This window comes from Rhinopithecus bieti, unplaced genomic scaffold (assembly GCF_001698545.2).
Source record: "Rhinopithecus bieti isolate Rb0 unplaced genomic scaffold, ASM169854v2 scaffold_1060, whole genome shotgun sequence".
NCBI lineage: Eukaryota > Metazoa > Chordata > Mammalia > Primates > Cercopithecidae > Rhinopithecus > Rhinopithecus bieti.
The window spans coordinates 758,500-770,631 of NW_016803381.1; the positions used below are offsets into that span (position 1 = coordinate 758,500).

Below are 12,132 nucleotides of genomic sequence, written 5' to 3' on the forward strand. Positions count from 1 at the left end.
TCTCATCATTAAGGGTCCATGACTGTATTTTTAAAAAGACAAAAATCTAATTAACAAAAGTCCAAAAAGCTTAATCTGAGTCTACATAAAAGAGGATATCCAAATAATCAATAAACAGAACACAAGTGTCTCGATATCACTAGTCATCAGGAAAATTCAATTTATAAGATCAATGATATTCCACTTCATACCCACCAGAAGTTAAAATTAACAAAACTTACAATAGCAAGTGTTGGCAAGGATCTGGAGCAGCTGGAACACTTATACTCAGCTAATAGAGTGTACATTGGTACAACCAATGTATTAATCCATTTGCATTGCTATAAAGGAATACTTGACACTGAGTAATTTATAAGGAAAATAGGTTTATTTGGCTCACAGTTCTGTGGGCTGTCCAACCATGGCAACAGCATCTGCTTAGCTTCTGGTGAGACCCAGGAAACTTTCAATCATGGTGGAAGGGAAAGGGGAAAACAGGTATGTCACATGGTGACAAAGTGAGCAAGAGAGGGAGGGAGGAGGCACCAGGGTCTTTTAAACAACCAGATCTAGTGTGAACTAAGAATGAGAACTTACTCATTATTGTGAGGACAGCACCAAGACATTCATAAGGGATCCGCCCCCAAGACCCAAACACCTCCCACTAAGCCCATCTCCAACACTGGAGGTCACATTTCAACATGAGATTTGGAGGGAACAAAACATCCAAACCATATCAAGCAGTTAGAAAATTGTTTGATATTATCTACTAAAGATGAACATTCTCATACTTGATAAGCCAGCAATTCTACTTATATGTATAATGTCCTCCCCTACTCTGCACACATATAAACGCAGTAAAAGTCACTAACCAGACTGTTTAAAGCAGTGCTATTTTTAATAGACAAAAACTTGAGACACTGTGAATTACCACACATAGTAGAATGTGTAAATAAATTTGTTGGTATATGCATACATGGATGATATAAGACAATGAAAGCGTGTAACAAAATGAATGAGTCTCAAAGGTGTAATGTTGAGAAAAGAAACTGGGTACAAAAAAGATGTTATTTCCTATTTCATTCATATGAAAGTCAAAACAATTGAAACAGTTCTTCAATGATAGATATCATAACAGTGGTTCCCCAGCAGGTATTGACCAGGTGAAACATGAATGAGGCTTCTGAGGTGGTGTTAATGTTCCATATTTTGATTTCAGTTGTGACTTCATAGATGCATCTAGCTCTACACTTGAGATGTGTGCACTATACTGTGGGTATGAGATCTATCTGTATCTGTATCTATGTCTGTGGGTATAAATGAGGAAACTTTGTATATACCTGTATACAGATAATCTAGGATACATTGTTAAGAAAAGAAGGCACTGAATAATGCTTGTAATATGTAACATTTGTGTAAGAAAAATAAACAATAAAATATATTTTGTTTCCATTTGTATTTTCATGAGACCCTATAAACATGCTTAGCCTTAGAAAGTATAGGAGTGAATGGAAACCAAGGCAACAGAGATGAAGTTAAACGACACTTTCCATGTCCATTTATAATGCCATTTTGATTTTGAATAAAGTTAACATTCCTAATTTTAAAAATATTCTTTGATACATATACATTTCAAAGATGAAAATAATTTGTTTGCTTGCTACATTGCTCCTCAAAATTGCTAGAATGCAGTTATGTTTCCCTTTTCTTTTTTTTTTTTTTTTTTTTTTTTTTTGAGGCAGAGTCTTGCTCTATCACCCAGGCTGGAGTGCAGTGGCACCATCTCTGCTCACTGCAAGCTCTGCCTCCCGGGTTCACGCCATTCTCCTGCCTCAGCCTCCCGAGTAGCTGGAACTACAGGCGCCCGCCACCACGCCCGGCTAATTTTTTGTATTTTAGTAGAGACGGGGTTTCACTGTGTTAGCCAAGATGGTCTCGATCTCCTGACCTCGTGATCCGCCCGTCTCGGCCTCCCAAAGTGCTGGGATTACAGGCGTGAGCCACCACGTCCGGCCCCCTTTTCTATAAAGCATTGCTTCCTTTGTGAGGAACGTAACTTCCATTCAGATCATCCATTTAGATAATTTCAACTGTGCCCATGATTACATCAAATATATTAAATGGTTTCTCACTGAGTTGTGTGTGTGAGTGCACTGAGACACACACACACACACACACACACAGAGAGAGAGAGAGAGAGAGAGAGAGAGAGAGAGAGAGAGAGAGAGAGAGAGATGCTTCTTTCCTAAGCAAACACCATATACTAAATGTTTTAATGTTTTGAGATGCTTCCTTTAGTGTTTATTTTAACACTACCTTTGCTAACTTAGATTGCTGGAATACCTTCAGATATTTTAGTGAGTGCTCAATCCTTGGTGGTGTCTTGGGGTACATGAGTCACTTTTCCATCTCAGCTGTCATTCAGAGTACCACTTTTCCACAGGCCTCTTATATGTTCCATGTGTTCTGATTCGGTCAGTTGAAGGCCATCCTGCTGTCATTGATTTATAGTAATTGTGAAAATGACACAAAACTAAATTTTTTAAATGCAAAATTGTTTTTGTCAGTGGTAATGTTCCCATTTTTGTATTTGGCTCGTGTAGCTCTGATTTTTATTTGCTGCTTTGGCTAATGCCAATTGGCAACACTAGGTCTTCAATGCAGGTTGCATTTGGATCATTTAATAACAAAACTGGAAGGAAATTTGAAAGATCTTAGCAATAATACCACTTTACAAGGTACTTTTCCATAATATTCCTCACCAAAGATGAAAGTACTTTTGCTGCTGTAGCACTTCTATTTTCATTTGGAGATGAAGCATTGAAGGACAGAGAAGATTAATGACCAGAGTTACTCCTAGAGTTAAAGTCTGACCTTGGGTTTGTGGATCCCTCATCCGGTGGGCTCTCCACCACAGCACGATTTTTCTGAAAAGACATCTGGCCTGGCAGAGCTATTCAGAGGCATGGAGTATTCTACTGACCTACCATTGTTATTTAAGAGAATTTGGGATATGGTGGGTAAAAAATAGTACTAATGACTTAACACAAGTACTTAACTCATGCTAATAGTTCAATAAGAAGCATAGATAAGTGAAATGATGATATTGCAGAGGGCAAACGGCCCGGAGCTGGATGTGGCTATATGAGAAACTAAGAATTTCCTTCTTTTTGCTATCACTGCTTTGCTAACATGTTTTTCTTACTGGAACTTGTATGACTCAAATACTAATATGTAATAATTCACTTCATCAATTATTCTGAGCTCTTCTTTAGAGTTCAAGTATGTTTTACCATTATTTGTCTTCTTATTTTATTAACCTGAATCTTCGGAAAGCTGAATTTAAAAAAGTTGTTTTGCTTTCTTCATATTTGGGGCACTTTTTTTTTTTAATGACTAATGATTTTCAATAGTTAAATAGTTTGGGAAAATAAAGGTCTCTTTTTACACACAAAGGAAAGCATCTACAGTAATAACTAAATGTTTCATGGACATATATGATTAATAAGGGGGAAAGGAAAGCTACAGGGTAGTGCTGATATAATCCTGAAAGGAATAGAGCAAAGAATGTTGCAAGGAGGCCAGCTCCTGGGAAGTTGTGCTGAGTTTCTATTTCTTAATTAGTTTGCAAATAACAAAGGGAAGCTTTTATGATGGTGATGATATCATATGGAGTCACAAAGGGCAGGAAGGATATGAATAGGATTAGAAAAAGGTTTGCGCTCTCAATCCCATTGGTTCTGCTGCTAACTAACAATATGCCTCCGGGCCTGCCACCTCTCTGACATTTATTTTCTTTACTCTAAAGCAAGTGAATGCAACACACTCTTAAGGCACTTTTCAGCTTTCAAGTAGGAAAAAAGACAAGTCTTTCCATAGAGTGTTACATCTCTATATCGATTATAATTTGCAAGATGGATTTGGGGATACTGGAAAAATAAGCCAATATTTGTAATAACACCCTGAAAACTGAAGAACAATTGGGAGTTAGTGCATCAAGGTTCTAGGCCTGGTTTTGAAGTAGTCAGTTACTTTGGGCAAATTTTCAAGTTTCTCTAAGGATTAGTTTCATTTTCTGTATGTGCCACTTGGCTTATATGGTCATTGAGTTTTCTATCAGCAACATTTGTTGTCTCCTTTGCTTTTTTCTCCAGAAAAATTACTCAAGGGTGCAAGTTAAATCTCTAAAATACACAGTATCTCAATACCAGTTTCTAAAATATTTCTGCAAGAAGTTGAGAAGTTTTGAAAAGATATGTCAGAATGAGCCATCATATACAGGTGCTTTTGCTAGGGTTCATTAAAGAAAAGAAAAACTTGCCCCATTTGAATAATGGTTTATCAGGCTTTAAGAAAACTAAATATAAATCAAAAACCTTAGGAAAAATCAATTCTTATTTTCAGATCTTTATTTATTAAGAGGGGATGAAGAGTGGGTAAAAGCAGGGATGTAATGGGAGTAGTGTATACCAATTGTGCAAAATAACTAAAACAATTATGAAATGCTTACATATTCCTGACCAGTATAACTTGAATTATGAATGAACCATTAAAGACAAAGATTCTTAATCAACCTTTTATCTTTTCCTTTTAAAATGCAAGGCATCAAACTTGAAAGAGCTATAACTATTTTATTTGATGGTAACATACAAACAAATTACAGTGTAGATAATATTTTTAAAGTGCTATGATCATTGTAACTTTAATCAGATCAAACGTAATTATTATTAGCATCATTTACATTATAGCTGATTTGTCTAAATTCTAATTACAATAAAATATGTCGTGTTTTATCTCATCAAATAGTTTTTATATTGAGAGTGAAGGAAACAGTAAAACAGTCAGAGGAAAATTAGTGCCATATCCAAAAGCATTACTTCAGAAATTTACTTTAATATCATGTTTATATTAAAATATTTCATTTGTCTCCATGATATTTCTATGAGATATTAGACTGTTTGTCGCTATGTCCCTATTTTACTCATGGAGAAACAAACATAGTATGTTTAGTAATTTTTCAGGTCATTCACTACGTCAGAATAACACTGGGAATATAACTTATTATATTTTTCTTATACAATCCAGCACCTAACACAGTGCCCTAAAAGAGTAAGTATTCAATAAACAGTCATTGAATGAAAGAATGGACAAACCATTCTGCTCTATGAAATCTAAAACATCTATCGTATTTGCTATTTCTTTACTCAGTACATTGAGCAGGCTGGAGGAGCAGCTGAGCAATAAACTTTATCCACTCTCCTACCCACAAGTTTAGATTGTCACCTGAAGGGGCTTTGCAAGATGGTACTGTCTGGTCTTTCCTGAAATTATGCACTTCCAGGATGTCCCACATTCCCCATAGAGTCATTAATCTGGTTCATGTAACACTGGCTTTCGTGGCGTGAATGAGGTCCACCAGCTTCTGGTGGAGGCCAAATATCCATTATTAGTAATGAACGTATTACTGACACCTAGCCTAATGATTTTTAGTAAAACTGTTTTATATCTTGGTCCTAAAGAACCATAGTTAGTGGCAATCCTTGAAAATAAATCACTCGGCTAGTATTGGCTCTGGCTATCTCAGGCCTTGATGATGATAATTACAACGCTAGAAAGGATAACTCAATTTATTTCCTGAGTTAATTTGTCTTAAGTTCAGTCGCAACTGTAAACATGATAAAAGTCACAGAGACATGACTTTTAGAGTTGATAAAAACAATGTGGTAAAGAACACGAGTATTTATATTACTAGGAATATGACAAAAACGTAACAGTCATTCCCAGTGAAGCACTGTTGTGTAGATTAAAAATTGTTATCCATGTCATTGGCACTGATGACCAGTTATCTAAAATACAAGTAAGACATCTCATGAAGATATTTAAGGCTAAAATGAATTCCTTAAACTTTGATGGCATTCATATTTTGCCATTATGAAAAAGAAAACATTTTATTTCACAGAAAGAATATATTAAAGTGAAATGAAAATATTTTTACATCTGTCACCCAAATTTAGTGATTGATCTAAAATTTCACACAGGTGACATTTTTATTAGGACACAGTCTGAAGAAATTTCAGAATTCTACATCTCATTTGCTAATATTTTAAACAAATGATTCATCAGACCTGCCTAACTGAATGGTGTATTGCCACTGGACTGAATGTCCTAATTATCATTCAAGACATATCTTAAAGATTTATCAAGCATTTATTCTCCATCTTACCATGTCTAAAGCTCAGAGATATTTTGAGCTCTAAAAGAGTATCACAGGAAATTTATAGCAGTTTGTAGTACAACTGTTACCCATTCTTAGAGCAAAGCCACAACTAAAATAGAAATAGACATAAATAAAATAAAATCATTAAGCATCAACTTATTGGGTAAATTAAGTTTAGATACCCATATGATGCAAAAAAGTCACTTTTATATAAGCTTCCCCATCTTTTAAACTTAGAACACATTCTATGTTGTCATTAAAAAAATAATAGCTAACTGAAGCCAGGAATTCCATTTTGTAATTGTGTCAATTATTTTAAAGACACCATTATTAAGTAAACTTTAAATTAGTTTGTGTACAACCTTATAGTGATTGGAAATAAGATAAATACAGGCACCACAGCAAACACACATAACAGATTCTTGAAACTTAGACCCTTAAACATGCCTGCTCATCACTCAATCCATTTAGCCACCTTTTCTGCCCACACCAGGCCAAAGAGCAAAATGTTTTCACAGAAATTCTCTGGGTTGCATAATCTTAATTGCCGGAACCATTGTGGACAAAATATCTCATTTTTAAAATCTTAAAGCACTTGTAAGGGTCATACATGTGTGTTTACTGTCCTTGTTGCTTCTGTCCTGGAGAATTTGCTTGGCCAGAGCTCTCTCCAGGGCGGGGTGCAGGAGTGAAAGGAAACTGAAATCCATAGCCATTGTACCCATCCAAGTAGACACACTGGAAGAAACTGATGGGACCTAAGGAAGAGAGTATGACAATTCGTTAAAACATTGAGAACATGAGCTTTTGAAAAAGCACAGTGAGGCAGTACAGTGCGGCAGATAAGGTCACAGATTTTGCCATCAGCCTCTGTAGCTGTTGGCAAGCTACTAAACCTCATTGTGTCTTGGAGTCTTCATGTATAAAATCAAAACAACGAAAACCTCACAGTAATATTATGACAGTTAAACGAGTTACATCTGCTCTTAAAATTCTTCCTGGTACATAATAAGCCTTTAATAAGTGATAATAAAAATGATTTGGCAGAGAAAGTCAAAGTTCTGATCATATAGACATCTGTTGATGTACATAGCAATCATAGAGACATAGTCACAGGTTTCAAAACACGAGCTTATCACTATGCAAAGCAACAGACTGTGTGTGTGTGTGTGTGTGTGTGTGCGCGTGCGTGCGCACGCATGTTTTATAACGTCACAGAGAGGTGGTTGCCAACATCTAAAAGTTTTGTTTGCCCTTACTTTAGAGGCAAGAGCTTTCCTAAGGTGGTTTGATTGCTCTTTAAGCAACCAAGGTAGCAGCCAGGTAGCAGCTCTGAGTAGAAAGCAAAACAGGAAAGTTAAGGGAATGTGGTGCAAGTAAGGACTCTGGACTCAGTAAGTCAGTGCTCTCAGGTAGCAGCTTTGGTAAAAGATGGCAAGTTTAGCATCTCCTCACAATTTTGGGTGCCACACTTCCAGTGTTTTCTCTCCTATCCGTTGGCATTCTGTCACCTAGCCATAGACTTTTGCAGAAGGCCAGGAAAGAAAAATGATAATTAAAGCTAGTGGTGTGTGGGAGATAAAGAAGATGGCCCAATCTATATGAGACTAGGGGTTTATGAAGTAGAATAAAGCAAAGGATAGGAAAAAGGAAGCTGGAGATGCAACCAGGCAGTATTCCGATTCCATTTCCATGGGTCACTGGGTTTTGAGGGATGACAATAGTTTGAAGAATCTTGAATTTAGTTTTCTTTTCCAATGCATCTCATCTGGAATGATTTCTCTTTTCTTCTATCTTCAAACCGAAGCAATAATACAACTCTCCTCTCTTCAAGTTTGTGGTGGTTATGGGGGCTTGGGAGTTAGGCAGGCTACAAGAGTGACAGTAGTAAAGCCGGCCCTGCATGAGGAGGAATGGCAACCCAGTGCTAAAAGTAGAAGGGCCCATTGATGACAGGCTGCCTTCCAGCTGCTTATCAGAAGTGGACACTGTTCTGACACATGTATTTCACTGATGTTGAATAAGCTGATAAAATATTATTATGACTGCAAATATCAGAGCTTACATTTAAAGGTTCATGAATATCAGGCTATAGAACCGCCTTATTGTAAGATGAAGATAGCAAATATCATTTTGATGCAATAGATCCCCCAAATGAAGTTAGAATATTTGACACCATTTTACTAAAAGTACTTGTGTTTTGTTTTTAATTAAAATTTTTACTTCGAAATAATTGTAGATTCACATGTAATTGTAAGAGTTAATACAGAAAGATCCCACATGCCTTCACCTAGTTTCCCTCAGTGGTGACATATTGTAAAACCATAGAACAACATTCCAACCAGGAAACTGGCATTGACACAATTCATCTGTCTCATTGAATTATATTCTAATAGTTATTTATAAATATGAGATTTCAAATGTTTATGTGACATAGCCACAAATTATTACCGGTAGGTTAATAATTGGGAAAGTGTTGCTATATAAAGTGAAAATATGTCCAGATTGACCTATAATTCTTTTTCTTATGGATTTTGTAATATTACTCAAAAGTTTCATAAGACTCTGCTTATTTCCCTATATTTCTCACAACCTTATTATATGAAGGATTATAATAAGTCTCTTATCTACTGCATTAGTTCCAGTATCCAAAGAAGTACTTGGAACAGAGTAGGCATTCAGTATCTGTCTAATGAATCACCTATTAGTACCGAGCAGGAGGCACTTGCTATTGTAAGGTGCATTTTAGTAATTTCCTGCACAAATACATCCAAGAAGCACTGGAGAATCAAGAAACATCATTTCTTCAGACAAGTATCTAGCTCTTTACTTTAAAAGCATTCTGTGAAAGAAACTTCAGTTATACCTATTTCAAAATTGCTTCCTTTACACTGTTCTGCAATGACGTTAATGCATATGTAGATTCAAAATTTATTGCTTTACCATATGAACAAAAATGTCTAATTTGGAAGAACCGAAATAATGAGAAACTTGGGCATTGAATTTTGTAACTGCATATGAAGATTGATTAGATTCCAAAAGAAATGATCCCAAAGATTGAATATTTAGAATCTACTATATATCTAGAAAAATCAAAAAGAATCTTGAATCTTAGAAGTGAGTTTCCAAGCAATTGAATTGCTAAAACCTATTTCTTCATTTTTTTCTACCTGATATAAAAAATTTGGCTTATTACTTCAGCTGTCCTATTATAAAGCAGATGGTAACACACATTTAAGCATAGATTCAGCCATAGTACTAAGGATCAAAAATATGAAGAAGGATTTGCGATAAATGCCACTTCAATCATTACTTGTAACTCTTCCAACTATGTGCCTCTTGCCTAACACAAAAGTGATACGCTTCTCTTTAAAATATAAATGACCTACTTTAATGTTATTCTTCATGTCTATGCTAAAAATCTTCTTCTTCGAATACTGGTCTTAAGAGAGTCTAACATTTTACACAGATGTAGCATCTTTAATACAGAATGATTTATTACTTTTAATCTCATTATAAGCTTACTTTTCTGCTTCTTTGTTGAAGACACGTCTTCAGTTTCTTCTACTGGATAAAAAAATCAAAGAAAATAACTTGTACATTTACAGCTATTATATAAATATGTATGGGACTGAGAATGTCTAAACAGGAGCACACTGTGAAAGAAACAGGAGTTACTCTTTTTATAGTATACCCCAGATTTGTACACAGATTCTATTAATATTTTCAGTATAAAATTTGATAGACAAGAGCCAGAGATAGAAAGGGAGCCCATGAAAAAAATGGCATGCTACAAACAATTGTTTAAATAAGAAAACTGGCCCTGATGTGTCACATATTCATTAATGAGGATAGTTGACATGCATCCCTTTCCTGAGAAGAGATCTTTGATGCTCAGAGTTACAATTTGGTAAGGGTAAAATCTGGCTAAAGATGACCATTTTAGTCAAAATAATTCCAAATTTGGAGGGACATATGTTTTTCATGATCATCCTTGCCATGACAGTAAAGCAGCAGCCAGTATCCTGCATTCTTCCCTTTTTACATCTGATTCACTGACTACTTATTCTTGCTGCAGCAATATACATCACGAGTTTATGTAGCGTTGGGTAACCTGAAACTACTCTTTTGAATTCCTTTCCTCTAATTAGAAGTTCTTAACTGGTATCCATGAATGGGGCTTTGGGGATTTTTCTGTAAAACACTGAAATAAGAAGAAGTTGTGAGAGAGAGAGAGAGCGTGTGGGTGTGTGTTTGTGTGTATATGTATGTTAGTGTGTGTGTTTCATAGAAAGTTAGGTTTATAGATCTTATCAATTTTTCAGTTGGTTCTAGAGCTGTTCCCCTCAGAGTGTGATCTATGTACCAGTAATTTCAGCATCACTTGATTCATTTACACAAATGCAGATTTTTAGGTTTTAACTCAGACATTTAATTCTAAGGAGACCTACAGTTGATCTGTACAAACATTAAAGTTTTAGAAGCACTGGTCCATGAGTAAAAAACCTATTAGGGTGGCTATTCTTAATTCAATTTATATATATATATAATATATAAAGACATGTATATATAATACACATATATATCTTTTCTCAAAGCACTATTTTCCACATTGTAGTTAATTTTGGGCAATGGCAAAGAATGTATACTTTGTTGGCTAGAACAATGCTTAGGCAAATTCTTATTGCCCACAGACAAATTTAGAAGTGGAAGAGAAAATATTTATTTTTTATATGCAAACTATGTACTTGACAAAGGTCTAATACCCAGGATCTATAAAGCACTTAAACAAATTTGCAAGAAAAAAGCAAACCACCTCGTTACAAAGTGGTCAAAGGACACGAACAGATACTTTTCAAATGAAGACATACATTCAATCAACAAATGTATGAAAAAAAGCTCAACATCACTACTCATTAGAGAAATGCAAACCAAAACCACAATAACATAACATCTCACACCAGTAAGCATGACTATGATGAAAAAGTCAAAAAATGACATATGTTGGTGAGCTTGCAGAGAGAAGGGAACACTTACAGACTGTTGGTGGGTGTGTGTATTAGTTCAACTATTGTGGATAGCTGAATATCCACATTAATGACAGTGCGGTGATTCCTCAAAGAGCTAAAAACAGAACTATCATTCAAATCAGCAATTCCATTGCTGGGTAGATACACAGAGGAATATAAATCATTCTATCATAAAGACACATGCATATATACATTCATTGTGGCACTATTCACAATAGCAAAGACATGGAATCAATCTAAATGCCAATCCATGGTAGACTGGATAAAGAAAATGTGGTACATATATACCATGGAATACTGTGCTACCATAAAAAAGAACAAGATCGTGTCCTTTGTAGGAACATGGATAGAGCTGGAGGTCATTATCCTTAGCAAACTAATGCAGACACAGAAATCCATATATTGCATGTTCTCACTTATAAGTGGGAGCTAAATAATGAGAAAACATGAACACAAAGAGTGGAGCAACAGACACTGAGGCCTATGTCAGGTTTGAGAGTGGAAGGAGAAAGAGGATCAGAAAACATAACTAATGGAGAGTAGGATTGATCTGTACAACAAACCCCCATGACATGAGTTTACCTATATAACAAGCCTACACATGTACCCCTAAACCTAAAATAAAAGTTCTTTCTTTTTAAGATAATACCTTTTTTTATACCAGACCATAATGAAGAAATCAAGAACCTTTCAGAACAAACATCAAGTTAGCTGAAGCCCTCACTCTACAGATGGAGAAACTTTGTCCTGGAAAAACTTTGTGAAGGTCATATATCTGGAGATTGCAGGTTTTCCTGACTGCCTGTCCTCTGGCTTGGGCTGGAAGAGTGCAGGGGTTGAGTCTTACCTTCCATTTCTCCCTCCCTCCCTCCCTTCTTCCTTCCCTCCCTCCTTCCTCCTTCCTTC

At 35.7% G+C, this 12,132-nt stretch overlaps 1 long non-coding RNA gene across 1 annotated transcript in view; it reads right to left on the minus strand.

The window, feature by feature from the left end:
- Nucleotides 1-4,594: 4,594 nt before the first annotated feature.
- Nucleotides 4,595-12,132, minus strand: part of LOC108535663 (uncharacterized) — an 8,415-nt gene continuing 877 nt past the window's right edge. Inside the window, exons 2-3 of the long non-coding RNA XR_001887288.1 lie at nucleotides 9,722-9,763; nucleotides 4,595-6,954 (exon numbers count right to left, since the gene is read on the minus strand). This is a non-coding gene — a long non-coding RNA (uncharacterized LOC108535663). The remainder of the gene's footprint in view (nucleotides 6,955-9,721; nucleotides 9,764-12,132) is intronic.